The 16,612-nt window shown below is 44.7% G+C and overlaps 1 long non-coding RNA gene across 1 annotated transcript; it reads right to left on the bottom strand.

Moving 5' to 3' along the window:
• Positions 1-2,522: 2,522 nt before the first annotated feature.
• LOC125512674 lies at positions 2,523-3,135 on the bottom strand. Its single transcript, XR_007285485.1, has 2 exons — positions 3,027-3,135; positions 2,523-2,889 (listed from the first exon to the last, which is right to left on the bottom strand). It is a non-coding gene; the product is annotated as an uncharacterized LOC125512674 (long non-coding RNA).
• Positions 3,136-16,612: the final 13,477 nt, after the last annotated feature.

Raw genomic sequence — 16,612 nt, forward strand, 5'->3', positions numbered from 1 at the left:
TACCCAGGTAAACATGGGAGGGGGGTTTTTGTTTGGCAAAAAAATGCACCCAATATGTTTAGAGAAAGGTGCCAGGGGAGTAAGGGGGTAATCTAGGGGGCTGGAAAGCATAATTTTTATTTTATTTTAACACACCAATGATCATTTGTACCTTAATGTGCACGGACGCTGTGAGCGCAAGAGCTTGCAGGTTGCGATGTCATCAGCCTATAATTTCTATTTTAAGATGTTTGTTCCTGGGCTTTCTTGCATTTCTGCTTTGCTGAATTAGCCATGTGACCTCGTCAGCTGTTCTTTGTCCATTGGAAGAGTTTTCTGACCATCACGATTAGTTTATGTGTAATATGCATTGGTTAATTACATAAACTATTTTATTTTTACGTGTGTGAATATATACATCAAGGTTCTTCCCGATATCAAAGATACTACTAGATGTATATTCCCTACGTTCTAGATCTAACTTCTACGTAATACTATTTATCAAAGATTTAAATTTCAATCTGGTGGTACATTGTGTACAATAATACTTTTCGAAAGGGAACTTCCAAGATGGGGATGTAACATCCATATGCCAATCTATCTCTAGGTGCAATTCACCATTACAACTTAAGTACAGTCTATGTAGTATGTCTGAATCGGAGCAAAGAATTACGTGCCATTGTGATCTTGGACTTCACTAAACCGTATATGCAGCATTTGGAGCATCCCTATTTGCTCATTTCTTCCATCATCTTGCACAATCCCATTATCCATAGTAGGATAATTAAGGTAGATAAGGTTTGGAGTATACTCAAATCCGTACCTCCGTCGTAAGTAGAACACTAAAAAACTTTAGATTTTGTTCTCTTACTTTGTCTTCTTTTTTCAACACTAAAAGTTGAATGTAATTTCAAGAAGGAAAACTTATTTCCTCTATTTAAGCGTCTTTTTTGGTTATCAACATCTACCAGAGCATCTACCATCTTGAATTATTATAAATCCAGCACAATACACTGAAGTTATTTTCTTGCCAATATGTTTTTGATACAGGGCAACAAATAGCATGCTAGTACCATGTTGTTGACATGTACAAGAGCCTACTTCAAATAAACAAAACACCTGCATAAAAGAACTAGTGAAATATGAGTTGTAGTATTCCGCACTATGTTGTGTAAACAATCTCCCATGTAGCTCGTTTTGCACACCTGTTCTAGTGGCCGGTCTAGGTGTTTGAAACTGTTTTGTGTGATTTTTTTGGTTAGATCCACATTTCATATGATATTTCCATGATATACATCGCAATGATGTTTCTGAAAGCAATCATTTTTTATACATGCAATGTATATTCCGCACCTATGGTCAAAATTATACTACCAAAAACTATTGTTTCTTCATCTCTTTATTTTTTGGATGTAACAGAAGATGTACTTTCGACGTCCCAAATTTGTTGTGGGGTAGAAGTCGGAAGATTTTTAGTTTTCCTAGGAGTGTTCTTTAGCAAAGTAGCACCAAAGGATGTTGAATGTGTTTTGATTTTATATCAATGGAGAAGGGATCACCTTCTTCTTTAAAGGAGGTATGTGGGCATGAACAGGCTCTGGATGTAATTTTAACACTAGCTTCTATCCATAAACAGAGAGATATACTGGCATGTATACCCGAGGGCAGAGACGTAGCTAGGCCCCAGGTAGCAGGGGCCTTGGCCTAGGGCGTAGCTACACATTTATTCATTCACGGTATCAATGTTTGTCATTGTAGATACTGATCATTAGTTTTGTTTTAAGGTTGGCCTGGGGTGTGCCTATGTCCTTGCTACGCAACTCACTAAGGGCAGACCTGGAAATAAGCTTTTTGAAGGGCTGCTTAACTTTCAGAAACGGTCATTTGGTGGAAATGATACGAAAATTAAGTGGTGAGGGTGTGCGCAAAAGGTGGAGTGAAAGGGGAAAGTATCTAGTGCTCCCAGGCCTAGGGTGCTCCCGGTGCTCCGATATGAAAAACATTTTTTAAAATGCTCAAAAAATTCTAAAAAAAATGCAGCGTATCGATGGAACATCGATGTCTCTTGTCACAAAATTTCAAATCAAAATTCGAAACATTGCTGGAGATACAAAAATGACAAATTTGACATCAATGTGATAATGGGCCAAAACTAAAGCCCAACTTATGTTATGTACAAAAATTTGTCATTTTTGTATCTCGAGCAATGTTTCGAATTTTGATTTGAAATTTTGTGACAAGAGACATCGATGTTCCGTTGATCTGCTGCATTTTTTTCAGAATTTTTTGAACATTTTAAAAATATTTTTCAGACATTTGGAGCACCGGGAGCACCCCAAGTCTGGGAGCACTAGATACTTTCCCGGAGTGAAAGGTAGCATTTGGGTTTTGGGATTTCAAGCCATGGCAAAAAAAAATACTTCTCAGCACCAGCTACACGATCCATTGAGAACCACATACTCTGGGTCTTTCTATTTATGGAAGGAGGTCGGTTGTCGGGACATGGCACTCCATAAGGAAAAAAGTAAGCGCACACTGCATAGTTGCCCCGTAAATATAACCTACAATATGCCCATTTATTATTACTCTTCATATTAGATAGAACGATGATCATGCTACAAGAGTCTCTTATAACTACTTCAAAAAAGCAGAATAAACAAATTCTAGTTAAGTTTGCAATTTGCACCACATCATCCATCAACACGTCTCCAAACGGCGTGGTGGCCAAGCTCGGTTAAATAGTTCGTTGATGCGGCTTGCAGCAGTAGGAACACCTGCATCCTTGAGGGAAGCACTGGCCTTCCCCTGCGCCCTTGTACGCGCTCACACAGTCCATCATGGCGGCATCACATGGGCCCTGGTTGATGTACTTGGTGCAGGTGTACTCTGGAGGGCACTTGGTCGCCATGGCTGCTTGCACAATTGACACGATAAGAATAGGTAAATAAATCCCAAATATACCAATGCGAAGATGGATGGAGAGAAAAATACACTGATATTTAGTTGTCATGCATGTTATATGGTACACAATAACACAAAGTATGTACCTGGTGATGAGGCAAGAACGATCAAGGCCAGGAGGAGTGTTACTTGGCAATACTTCATGTCTTCAACAAATCCAGACTCAAGAGGATGGGATATGTGATGATACGTCTGTGCACGGCATGTTCCTGAAGTAATTGTGGCACTTTTATAGTGTTGTCTTGCTTGGTGTTTTAGGAATTGCTTTATTTTTTACCAAACTTGTAATCGTGTACGTGGAATGCACGCTATATCAGAAAAGAAATTAATTGCATTGCATGCTAAAATTAGGAAAGATATTGAATTTACGTTGATATTAGGTAAATATAATTACCATAGACCAATTATACAAGGAATGGAAAACATCGATTTGGTTTAGATTATTGCAAACCAGGGGGCAATATGAGAAATAAACCAAAGCCGGGCGGGGAAAAACCAAAGGGAGGGCCGAGTGAATCGATTTGATTTTCAGTGGGAGGGGAAAACCCTCATGGATGGGGCGGTTGGCGGCGTGGTGCATGTACCAATTACATTTTAATAGTAGAGATATTCTAGATTTTGGTAAGATTTGATTTGATTTGATTTGAGTATGAATACGGGAAGGCAATCAAAATTTTGATTTAGTTGAGATTTTGGAAAGATTTGATTTGGATATGGTTACTAGATGCAAGGAAAATATTGATCAAGTTGAGGTTTTGATGAGATTTGATCTGATTTGATTTGATTGAGTTAATGCAGTTCATGGTTCCGCTAAGATTTTAGTGAGCTGGTGCATGTCATGATTTTTAGTAGGAAATGAAAGAAAAACACCATTTTTATTAGATTTTTGCAAACCAGGGGGCCTAGAGAGAAAAACTAAGGTAGGGGAAAAACCAACGGGGAGGGTCGAGCGAACCTATTCGGTTTTTAGTGGGAGGGAAATGGTGTGGATGAGGCAGTGGAAGGTGAGGCGGACGTACAAACTCTTCTTTAATAGTAGAGATATTGTAAATTTGTATAAGGTTTGATTTGATTTGACTTGAATATAGGTAGGAAAGGAAATTAAAGTTTTGATCTAGTTGAGGTTTGGTAAGATTTGATTTGATTTGATTTGGATATGGTCACGTGAAGGCAAGAAATTATTGATTTGGTTGAGATATTGATTATATTTGATTTTATCCGATTGAGTTAATGCAGTATATAGTTCTGATAAGATTTGATTGAGTTAATTCAGGGCATGACTTCTAGTAGGAGAAGGAAAGGAAAGCACATTTTCGGCTTACATTATTGCAAACCAAGGGTGTGGAGGAAAAAAACCAAGGTAGGGGGCAGGGAAAAATCAACATGGAGAGGCGAGCAAATTGATTCAATTTTTTTATCTATATCTATACTAATATAAAAAGATCCAAAGGGCAGATCCAACTAATCTTGGCCATCAAATTATATTAATCCAAGAACTCAGGTTGTTTCAATAGTGAGCGCTCTACATGTTTATCATGTTGTTAATATGATACCAAATATCAATGGCAGCACTAATCACAAAATTAAAACGCAAAAAATATCGTACCAAATATCAGTGTGTAATGCACGTACGGATAGGAAAAAACCAGTATGGATAGAGCGATGGGAGGTGAGACAAACGTGCCAACTCTCCACTAGTAATAGAGATGTAAACAAATGTATCAATGATTATTTAACGAAAATACTAACAAGGGACGGTTCGATAGGAAATGCTTTCTGAGTAAAGCATGCATTTGCACACAAAGTTGTATGCATGCATGTGATGATGTAAGGAGGGTACAATTTTAAAAAAAGTGCTCTATGGACTAAAACATATGCCGATTCATAATCTGTTTTCATACTCACCTTCTTATCATCGAGGGCTTCCTAGCAGATCCCTCTTGGGTATGTTCCGACAAACCTTTTTTTCGCCCCTAAAGTTGCTATCCCATGATTAATAAAGTTGCCATTGTATTGTTATGAAAGTTGCCTTACCATGTGGCAAGTTTGATATCAACACAACGACAACGCCATTTCCTACTAGGTCTCAAATTTTAAGGTGGATTTGCTGTGACCACACAATAAATAAAGTTGGCATTGCGTTGTGTCTAACTTGCCACCATGTTTGTATCAAAGTTGCCACTCGAAATTTTAATACTAATGCCAGGGAAAGTTTGTTAATTTTAGGGGGCAACTTTTGAAATGATATTTTTTTCATTGAAACATACATATATGGGATCTAGTATCGTATCTCTCAATGATACACAGTAAAAAGTTAAAATGGTTCGTAAATTGAATATGCAATTTCATAGTTAAAACATTTTAAGGTTTTGAAAAGAGCATTTATGGCATTTATGTAATTTTTTTCACTAAAACATTTTAAGCACATAAGCGCCCATTTTTTAAAATTATTTTTGATGTCTTCTCCTTTTGAAACAACATTCGACGGGACACGGGAGAATTTCAAAGAAACATAAAAGAAGAAAAGAGCAAAACAAACAATGAAGAAAAACCGCAACAGAAATAAGATAAATCTTTTTGTTCTTACCTGAATGTTTCAACAAATGGAAAGAGTTCAAAAAAGCACACCAAAATAATTTTGGAGTTTTTGGTCTTTCTAAAGAAAGCGAAAAAAGAAGGAATCCAAAAAATGAGAAAATATTTACACCGAAGAACTCCCAACCAACAAAAGAAGAAACAAGAAATACTTTTGTGTTTTCTTTTTAATAAACACTAGCTAACAAACGAAAGAAAGAAAATAAAAAAGAAGCTAGAAATATTTTGAGTTTTTCAAACACACAAAAGAAAGCAAATACATGTGAAACACGGATATACAATGAAAATGATGAACATCGACAAGTATAATAAATGTGTGAACATGAAATGAAATGTGGGTGAGAATATGCACTCCCCCAAGTTTAGGATTTTGACCTAATTTGGTCGATGCCAATTGAAAAATCCCTCAAGTCTAGGTAGGAACTAGGTCGGTGGTCTAAACCGGTCATCCCAAAGGTTGACCTCAATTGATGTCGCCAACTCGTTGCTATACGTGATTATTTCCTCTCGCAATATATTGTACCTTCCCCTAGAAAGGTCAAATAGGGAAGGGGCATGCAAAGTAACAATATCACGGGTGCACTGGCTGAATACCAGGTCATACTGATAAAATGGGGCACCTCTGTCAATAAAATCACGATCAACCAAGCACTCGTAATTTAGGTTTTCTTAGGTAGATGATTATCCTCGCAAAGCCTGATTGCAAGATTAAAGTGTCGAGCAAGGCAAGTAGCATAAATACCCCCACAAATAATATCCTTGGACATGTTAGTATGTATGCAGACGGCGTGCAATAATAGCTGCCAAACTATGGCTCATACCACTGAACAGTGCACTATGCAAATAGTGAGATCGGGTGCACTAAGCGTTCCACTCTCCCACCTAGCAGTTTGATATGTCTGCAACGTATCTATAATTTTTATTGTTTCATGCTGTTATATTATCAATCTGGAAGCTTTATATGCTATTTATACTATTTTTTGGCACTAACTTATTAGCCTAGAGCCCAGTGCCAGTTCCTATTTTCTGCTTGTTTTTTTTTTGCTTTTCAGGAAAAACAGTACCAAATTAAGTCCAAACGCGATGAAACTTTATGATGATTTTTTCTGGACTAGAAGGGACCCTAGAAGGTTCGGGAGGAGGCCAGATGAGCTACAAGAGAGCCACGAGCTCACATAGCACGTCATAGGGGGATAGGCACGTCCTCTTAGCTCGTGGGGCCCACACAACAACGTTTGAACTAATTCCACCTCTATAAATTCTCAAATATTCCCACACCAACAGAGAGCCACCCGAAACACTTTTCCACCATCGCAACCTTCTGTTCTTCCATAACCCCATCTAGAGGCCTTTTTCAGTACTCTGATGAAGGGGGAATCGATTATGGAGGGTGATACGTCTTCAACATATCTATAATTTTTTATTGTTCCATGCTATTATAGTATCAATCTTGGATGCTTTATATGTATTTATATGCTATTTTATATCATCTTTTGGGACTAACCTATTAACCCAACGCCCAATGCCGGTTTTTGTTTTTTGCTTGTTTTTTTGGCTTTTCAGAAAAATAGTATGAAACGAAGTCCAAATGTGATGAAACTTAACGATGATTTTTTCTGCACCAGAAAGGACCCTAGGAGGTACGAGAAGAAGCCAAAAGAGCTAGGGAGAGCCATGAGCTCACATGTGCGTCTTAGGGGGGTAGGCGCTGACTTTGACATGTACCTAGGGTAGGGTAATAGACCTGATCTAGATACCCGTCCCAAGGGCACTGCCCTATAGTCAAAGACATTCAAAGGACAGCAAATTCTACTGACTCAAATCACCTCAGGATGCAACTAACTCGACCATGAGTTCCACTCGGACAACCCAATTCTATTCTACCATGATATAATCATTCGACCATATCAGAAACCACTCGGAGTACAGAAGATCTAAGGTCACTCTGGATGGAAACGGTCAGACATTCACTCCATAGTCTTAATGATCATTGTATGACTATAATGCTGACGTTACCAATAACGTCCCCTCTTTATGTACATTAAACCTTATGTAACGTCCCCTCTTTATGTACATTAAACCTTATGTAACGGGGGATGGCTGGGTCCTGACGCACTCTATATAAGCCACCCCTCTTTTGGGACAAGAGTTCGCACCCCCTATAACTTCACGCATAATCCAATCGACCAGCCTTCGGGAACCGAGACATAGGGTTGTTACTTCCTCTGAGAAGGGCTAGAACTCGTAAATCTTGCGTGCACAACTTCACCGTAGCTAGTATCTTGCCTCCTCATGCCTACCCCCATTCTACTGTCAGACTTAGAACCATGACAATTGGCGCCCACCGTGGGGCAGGTGTCTTAGCGAGTTTCCGGTGAGGTTGCGATTTCTCCGAGTCCTATCATCATGGTTTTCGGCGGAGGTTTGGCTGAGAGCCGCGAGATCTGTCTCGGCACACTCGTTTTCATCACCGATGACTCCGCTTGGCTTCAGGAAGGTCCCCTCGACTTTGAGACACTCCCCATCCGCGGGGCGACGCACTTTCACGCGTGCGTTCGTGGCGTCCTTCTGCGGTAGTATCGGTCGTCTCCCGCGGTGTCTTCTCTCCCCGCTGTTCATCGTCGCAAGCGATCCGGTCGGTCACGGCTTCAGCAGTGGGTGAAACATGCGGTGGCACGTCAGTCGGCCACCCCTCAAGTCGCAGAAATTGAGCACGACGAATCTCTCTATGGCCTGTTCGACTTGTCGACTGGCTCCGTCGAGATCCAATCCGAGTGCGACAGTAGCGACCCTGTGGCGGAAGTCCTGATGGTTGACACGCCACGTAGCCCGCCTGGCATGCGTCGCAACGGTGGTGGCGACGGTGGCGGCGATCCGTCGTGCGTTCACGAGGAGTACCACCCCGAAACCCTCTCTTCTCACCAGAGGGAAGAACTTCACCGCCGCAATGTGGAGGCGCTCCACACGCCCATTGTTGGAGAGACCTCTGAGGCTCGGGCCTTGGAGGCAGCGCGCCTGGCCACTTTGCCTGAGCGCACTCGATTGGAGAACCTTCAGCATGCACTCGACTAATGTGCCCGGCGGCAGGTCCCTGAGTCCAGTCGACGGCAGCAACAACTATTCCCGCCTGAACCACAGGTATACCGCACTCCGATTCAGAATCTTACAGTTGTGGCCCTTATAGCAGAGTCTATTCAGCCGTCCCAGTAGGAGGCTGGAAGAGGTTTGATGCAGATCAGAGCGTTGCTCCGGGCAGCAAGAGAGCAGAACACTGGAGTGTCTCAGTCGCGTAACAAAATTTATATCAGATCTGTGGTGGCTGACACAGTCCAGTCGGCTCACAGCCCAAGATCGCCTCCACGGCGTCAGGGACGTGGGCATCTCCAAGGACAGTACTTGGGTCGGAACCACGAGCAGCACGATCATCGGCTCGACCGTGATGACTGCCGTCGAGTGCCTACACCCCCTCCGAGGGGCGGGTCATATGTGCCCCGGCATTATGATGATAGGCGCCTGTCGGGGATATACCCCGCGGTATGACCCGGCCAGACTTGGCGGCTCACAGAGAACCGGTGAGTATTTGGTGACTTACTGATGACCACAACGGCGGGTCAGATGGATGACAAGGCCCAAGGCCCAGAAGGCCGGTTCATGTGATGATGCGCCGACTTATGAGGAAAGTCATAAGGAATATTCTCCTACTAAGGAAGCAAGACTAGGACTCCAGTTGTAATAGAGTAATCCTAATCCTAGTAGGACTAGTCATGTAACCCGCCCCTTGAACTTATATAAGGAGGGGCAGGGCTCCCCAAAGAGGGACAAGAAAAAGAAACAATCTCTAGGGCTAGACACAAAGGGGGAGCCGACTTATGCGGCGAAGCTCTCATGAGCATAATGAGATCTAGCCACAAACAGCATGTAGGGCTATTGCCGGACGATGTTTCCCGGGGCCCGAAGCTGTCTAAATCCTTGTCTTGTGTTGCGTCTCTCGATTCCGCTCAACCCCTCTCAAGCTACTACAAAGATGCGTTGGCCTCACGACTAAGTCCTCACACTAGGACATCTACCGTGACAATTCCACGACAGTTGGCGCCCACCGTGGGGCTCGCGCACGATGGTGTTGAGTTCTTGAAGGGATCTTTCTCAGGGATCGAGAAGCTCACAATTGGTCGCATGAAGAAGAGCCGGCGCAAAATAATCATTCAAAGACAGCCCAACCTGAGTCAACCTCGGGTAGAGCCAGCAAGTTTATCGTTTATGATTTTGTATATATGGGATTGAAAATATTACGATTGCATGCGTCGCCGCAGGCGTCGTTGGACGATCCGTCGAATTTGATTTTTCGCTGTTGTACGGCCGCACGTCCAGATGGCAACGGGGACGAAACCCATCGGGTTTTGCCTTCCCGAACCCATCCCCACGAGAAAATCGCAAACCCATCCCCGTCCCCATCACCATGTGCGGGGCTAGTTTTTCGCCCGTCCCCTAAACCCATCGGGTTTCGGGGAACCCACGGGGAACCCATGAGAAAATAAAAATATTTAAACAAACATAGTGGCGACAAAGAATAACATTTGAATAGCAAAACAAGCACATTTCAGCAGCATAACTGGAGCAAATTTCAACAAAAAACAATAGTAGATGGTTCAACAGCTATATAGAGTGTATTTTAGTAGAGTTAAACAATATACATAGTATATTTCGGAGGCAGCAAACATAACATAGTAGCAACAATGATATCATTTCAGCAGCAACATAGTATATTTCAGCAGCAAAACAACTGCAAATTTCAGCACAATACTCAGGAATAACATCAGCTAAAAGAAGCCTATTTCAGCACAACTATAGCCCATTTCAACAACGAAGATAAGCATATTTCAGCAACAAACAGGAGCATATTTCAGTAAAAAAAATGTATTTTGCCGGGTTTGCCGGGTTTCGGGTTCGAGGACTACCGAAACGGGTGCAAATGCATGAAACGTGTCGGGTTGTATAATGCGCCCAACAACAGCCCCGCGGGGATGAAAAGATGCCCATCCCCATCCCCTAATAGGGTAAAAACCCGCGGGGACGCGGGTTTCGGGGCCCCGTTGCCATCTTGAGCCGCACGTGACCAGAGAAAACATCCGGGTCGGTTTCAGATGAGCTGCACTACGAAGAAGCCGAGTCGCCGAGATTGATTGTGGCCGAGACCTATCCAAATCCGCTATCGTGTATTTTTTACTGGCTCAAGTCCTGAGATGACAACGACATAGCAACTCTCTAGGGGGTTCTTGACTCAAGGAGCTTGAGACGATCTGTCAGCATTAATCTTGATCATGTAGATGGCGGCTGGGCACTGCGGCTGTTGGTAGCGGCTGTTGGAGTCAGTTGGAGGCAGCCGCGTCGTGCGCGCGGCCGGAGCTGCATGGAGTTTGATCGTGGGTTAGTTAGTGCCCGGGTGTGATGCGCGCATGCAATGTTTAGTGCCTGTGTGGTAGCCGGGTAATGCGTGCGTGCGTGTAGTGTGTGTGTGCACAAGTCTGGGTATAAAAGCCCTCCGTGTATTGATGTAAACCTGAGCGCGGGTGTGTGCGTCAAGGTGTTGTAGCGATGTAGCCTGGGGTGAACGAGTTCGTGCTCGTGGAATACAATGCCGTTTGTGCAGCGGGCGGAGTACGTGCTCCGGGAAACACCTGTGTCCAGCATCCTTCTTCCTCCTTCATCTTCTTCTTCGTTGTGTCAGAGAGAGAACGAGCAGGAGGTGCAGCGAGAGAGAGGAAGACAGAGGCGGCGCCAACAATTGGTATCAGAGCCTGGAGTTGAGTTCGAGCTCGAGGTAATCAAGGCCGTTGGTGCGCCAGGAAGAGAAGGTGCGGCGTGTGTCGCCGAAGATGAAGAAGGGCGTTCTCCGTGGCGGTCGACGATGATCCATGTCAAGATTATGGGGGAAAATTGTTAGCATTAATCTTGATCATGTAGATGGCGACTGGGCGCTGCGGCTGTTGGTAGCGGCCGTTGGAGTCAATTGGAGGCAGCCGCGTCGTGCGCGCGGCCGGAGCTGCATGGAGTTTGATCGTGGGTTAGTTAGTGCCTGGGTGTGATGCGTGTATGCAATGTTTAGTGGCTGTGTGGTAGCCGGGTAATGCGTGCGTGCGTGTAGTGTGTGTGTGCACAAGTCTGGGTATAAAAGCTCTTCGTGTATTGATGTAAACCTGAGCGCGAGTGTGCGCGTCAAGGTGTTGTAGCGATGTAGCCTGGGGTGAACGAGTTCGTGCTCGTGGAATACAACGCCGTTCGTGCGGCGGGCGGAGTACGTGCTCCGGGAAACACCTGTGTCCAGCATTCTTCTTCCCCCTTCATCTTCCTGTTCGTTGTGTCAGAGAGAGAACGAACGGGAGGTGCAGTGAGAGAGAGAGGAAGACAGAGGCGGCGCCAACACGATCTGCTACGCACTGTAAATAGTACTACGGTGCTAATATAACAGATAGCATAGCCGCTGAGCCGCATGTACTGGGGCAGTCGTGCCCAAATACAAGCTATTGCCGCTGCTGCCACCTCCCATCAAGTCAAGCCCTGCAGAATCACTAGGTCACAAGAAAAAAGACTGCACAACGCCATATAACAATGCGTGCATGCGTTATATAAAAAGAGATCAAATCATGAAATATGAGACACATGCAGTAAACGCCACGGCCCGAAGGAGGAATCATGTTTCGCTTTCCTCTGCTGCCGTTCCGTGTCTGCCATGGTTCTTCTCGGCCTCTGTGCTACGAACCGCTGTCGCGCGGTGAGCTTCAGGGGAAAGTCGCCCAGCGCCATGAGCCACCTGGTCGCCCTTCGGGCTATCCCGCATTGAGCCGCCTTGTCCCGCTGGAGCCTCTACTGAGACACCGTCTCACCAGTATGCTTATGCTACAACCGTCGCGGCTTCCGAGCCGCCCCCGCCGGTGTTCCAAACCGCCGTTGCGGTCGGCCTGCTTCAAGTCGCCGCCGCGGCCTTGAGTCGCCGGCCACCCATCCCCGCGCTAAGCCGCCACATACAGTGTAAAGTCGCCGACCACCACCGTCGTCTACTGCAATGAGCCGCTCTCAACAAGCCGCTGCATTTTTGACCCGACGCCTGCGAGCGTTGCTTCTGCCACGCCTTACTGCGTCTCTGTTGACCTCTCCTTGCTCGACCGTCGTTGTCGCGCGCCGTCGAGCTGCATAAAATTACTGCCATGGTTGCACGAAGACCCGGTCCCTACTGAGTCCACAGCCGCTGCCGTGAGCCGCTGCAGAGCCGCCGCGCCGACCAGTCTTTGAGTCGCCGCCACGGCCCGCCCACTGCTGCTGTCCCGCCGAGCCGCCGCAGCACTCTTCACTGCCGCATTACTATAGTTTGCACAGATTTTTGAGGAGCCTCCTAGCAAGGTGCTGCACAAGTGGAATACCAAATTCCAAAGGCTCAAGACCAATGACGACACTTGTGCTATTTTAATTAAGTTGGCTGCCCCTCGAACAAAAAGGGTGTCAGTACAAAAACAATTCTGAAAAGGATTCATTCCAACGTCACCGTCGCCGCCGCGTTAAACCGCCGGGGCCACATTGAGCTGCCTCTGCTATGTTGAGCCGCCGGGAGTCGCCGGTCTGCCTGAACCGCCGAGATTATATTAAGCCTCCTCTGACGCGGCGTACAGATCATCTGTCATTCACAAACATCAGTTTGCATCAACAGGCCGACCGACTCACCCGTCCGTGCCGCCATACAAACGCCACGGACGACTCGCCTGTCCGCCCTTGCGACCGGTTCACGCCTCCACGCCGGCTTACAACGAGGAGGACAACTTGCTCGTCCGCACCGGCTTACAACTTTGCGGCTGACTCATCTGTCTGTTTCCCACGCCCGACTCGCTCGTGATTGATTTTAGCTTCACCATGGTGATCATCAACCGTGGTGGATAATTTCTGGTTTAACATATCAGGTGAAATTCATCTAGTATATTTTTATATTATATATTGATTTTGTTTAAAAGAGCAATTACTCTGGCTTGCAAGTTCTCCAATGTAGGACAAGTTATATCACTAAGCTGTTGACTGACTCATACAGGTCTATATCACGGTCAAATATGGAGAATCTCAAGACAACTCCTCGAGGCGCCTTGAGACTCGGGGGCTACGATGACATGGCACAGTAAATGATTGCCGATTTAAAGCAGATTCAAGAACTCCGGATCATTAGAGGGAAAAATAACCCGGCCCCGGAGGCTACTGCCTTATTGGCAAATATTTAAAGGTCGTCAGAAAATTTACGGCTTAAAAAGAAGGATTCCGGTTCAAAATCCGGTTCAAGGGAAATCTGTCTCCCACAAAGCGCTGAAGCTCTCAATATCCGGTTTAAAATCCGGCTCAAGGTAAACCTGTCTCCCACAAAGCTTTGAAACTCTCAATATCCGGTTCAAAATCCCGGTTCAAGAAGAATTTATCTCTCGCAAAGCTCGAGTTCTCAGGAAAAATTAAAGGGACCAAAGAAAGTCTGTTGCAAGGCACAACTCAAACATAGGTATCCTGCATCAAAAGATCATTGTGGGATGATTGTATTTGAATCTAGATTAACCCCTTTTGGGTCCGACTTTGATTGTATTCGAATCGGTGACGTTAAAACAATATCAAGGTCATTTGGGGGCTTCCTGTTCAAACATAGGTCGTATTCAAACCAAAGAGAACATAGCTGTCGGTACCCTCTTGATCGGCGCAATGCCAAACCCACTAGGGGGCTTCTTGATCGTATTCGAATAATAGCTTAACCCCATTTGGGTCCGACTTTGATCGTATTCGAATCAGAGTCGTTAAAAAACTCTCAAGGTCATTTGGGGGCTTCCTGTTCAAACATAGGTCGTATTCGAACCAAAGAGAACATAGGTGTCGGTACCCTCTTGATCGGCGCAACGCCAAATCCACTGGGGGCTACATGATCGTATTAGAATCCTAGCTTAACCCCTTTGTCTAGTTTACTGATCGTATTCGAATCAGAAACTTCATATTCTTCTTTCTATTTTGCTTAAGTTTTTTGAAAACAGTCTTTTGGGTTTGTCTTGAGACTTTTTGTTCATATTTGAAGCATATATGTGGTTTCGATTAACCCGGCTTAACTTTGGATGATAAGGCTATTGGGGAACGTAGTAATTTCAAAAATTTCCTACGCACACGCAAGATCATGGTGATGCATAGCAACAAGAGGGGAGAGTGTTGTCTACGTACCCACGCAGACCGACTGCGGAAGCGTTGACACAACGTAGAGGAAGTAGTTGTACGTCTTCACGATCCAACCGATCAAGCACCGAAACTACGGCACCTCCGAGTTCGAGCACACGTTCAGCTCGATGACGATCCCCGGACTCCGATCCAGCAAAGTGTCGGGGAAGAGTTCCGTCAGCACGACGGCGTGGTGACGATCTTGATGTACTACAGCAGCAGGGCTTCGCCTAAAGTCCGCTACAGTATTATCGAGGACTATGGTGGCTGGGGGCACCGCACACGGCTAAGGAATAGCTCACGTGGATCAACTTGTGTTTCTTGATCTGTCTTTGGTGCTAGCCCTGCCCCTCTATTTATATCTTGAGCCCTGGGGTCGAAACTTGGAGTAAAAGTCTCCACAAAGTCGGTTTCACCCGATAGGCAAGAGTCCTTCTCGGACTCCAGGGCCAGACGCCAAGGATCCCAGCGTCTGGACCCAGACGCCAGGGATCCTGGCGTCTGGCCCCTGGACTCCGCAAAACTTCCTTTTGCGCTTTCCAAAAACCTTGTGGGCTTTCCCCTTTGGCCCAAATAAAGTGTTCTCGTACCCAAACATTTCGGGAAACATCCGGAACCCCTTCCGGTGACCAAACACTATTATCATATATATCAAACTTTATCTCCGGACCATTCCGGAGTTCCTCGTCATGTCCGTGATCTCATCTCGGACTCCGAACAACCTTCGGTACATCAAAATGCATAAACTCATAATATAACTGTCATCGTAACCTTAAGCGTGCGGACCCTACGGGTTCGAGAACAATGTAGACATGATCGAGACATGTCTCCGGTCAATAACCAATAGCGGGACCTGGATGCCCATATTGGCTCCTACATATTCTATGAAGATCTTTATCGGTCAGACCGCATAACAACATACGTTGTTCCCTTTGTCATCGGTATGTTACTTGCCCGAGATTCGATCGTCGGTATCCCATACCTAGTTCAATCTCATTGCCGGCAAGTCTCTTTACTCGTTCCGTAATACATCATCCCGCAACTAACTCATTTAGTTGCAATGCTTGCAAGGCTTTAAGTGATGTGCATTACCGAGAGGGCCCAGAGATACCTCTCCGACAATCGGAGTGACAAATCCTAATCTCGAAATACGCCAACCCAACATCTACCTTTGGAGACACCTGTAATGCTCCTTTATAATCACCCAGTTACGTTGTGACATTTGGTAGCACCCAAAGTGTTCCTCCGGCAAACGGGAGTTGCATAATCTCATAGTCATAGGAACATGTATAAGTCATGAAGAAAGCAATAGCAACATACTAAACGATCGGGTGCTAAGCTAATGGAATGGGTCATGTCAATCAGATCATTCAAACTAATGATGTGATCTCGTTAATCAAATAACAACTCATTGTTCATGGTTAGGAAACATAACCATCTTTGATTAACGAGCTAGTCAAGTAGAGGCATACTAGTGACACTTTGTTTGTCTATGTATTCACACATGTATTATGTTTCCGGTTAATACAATTCTAGCATGAATAATAAACATTTATCATGAAATAAGGAAATAAATAATAACTTTATTATTGCCTCTAGGGCATATTTCCTTCAGTCTCCCACTTGCACTAGAGTCAATAATCTTGTTCACATCGCCATCTGATTTAACAGCAATAGTTCACATCACCATGTGATTAACACCCATAGTTCACATCGATATGTGATCAACACCCAAAGGGTTTACTAGAGTCAGTAATCTAGTTCACATCGCTATGTGATTAACACCCAAAGAGTACTAAGGTGTGATCATGTTTTGCTTGTGAGATAATTTTAGTCAACGGGTTTGTCACATTCAGATCCG

Source organism: Triticum urartu, chromosome 6, assembly GCF_003073215.2.
Source record: "Triticum urartu cultivar G1812 chromosome 6, Tu2.1, whole genome shotgun sequence".
Classification (NCBI taxonomy): domain Eukaryota; kingdom Viridiplantae; phylum Streptophyta; class Magnoliopsida; order Poales; family Poaceae; genus Triticum; species Triticum urartu.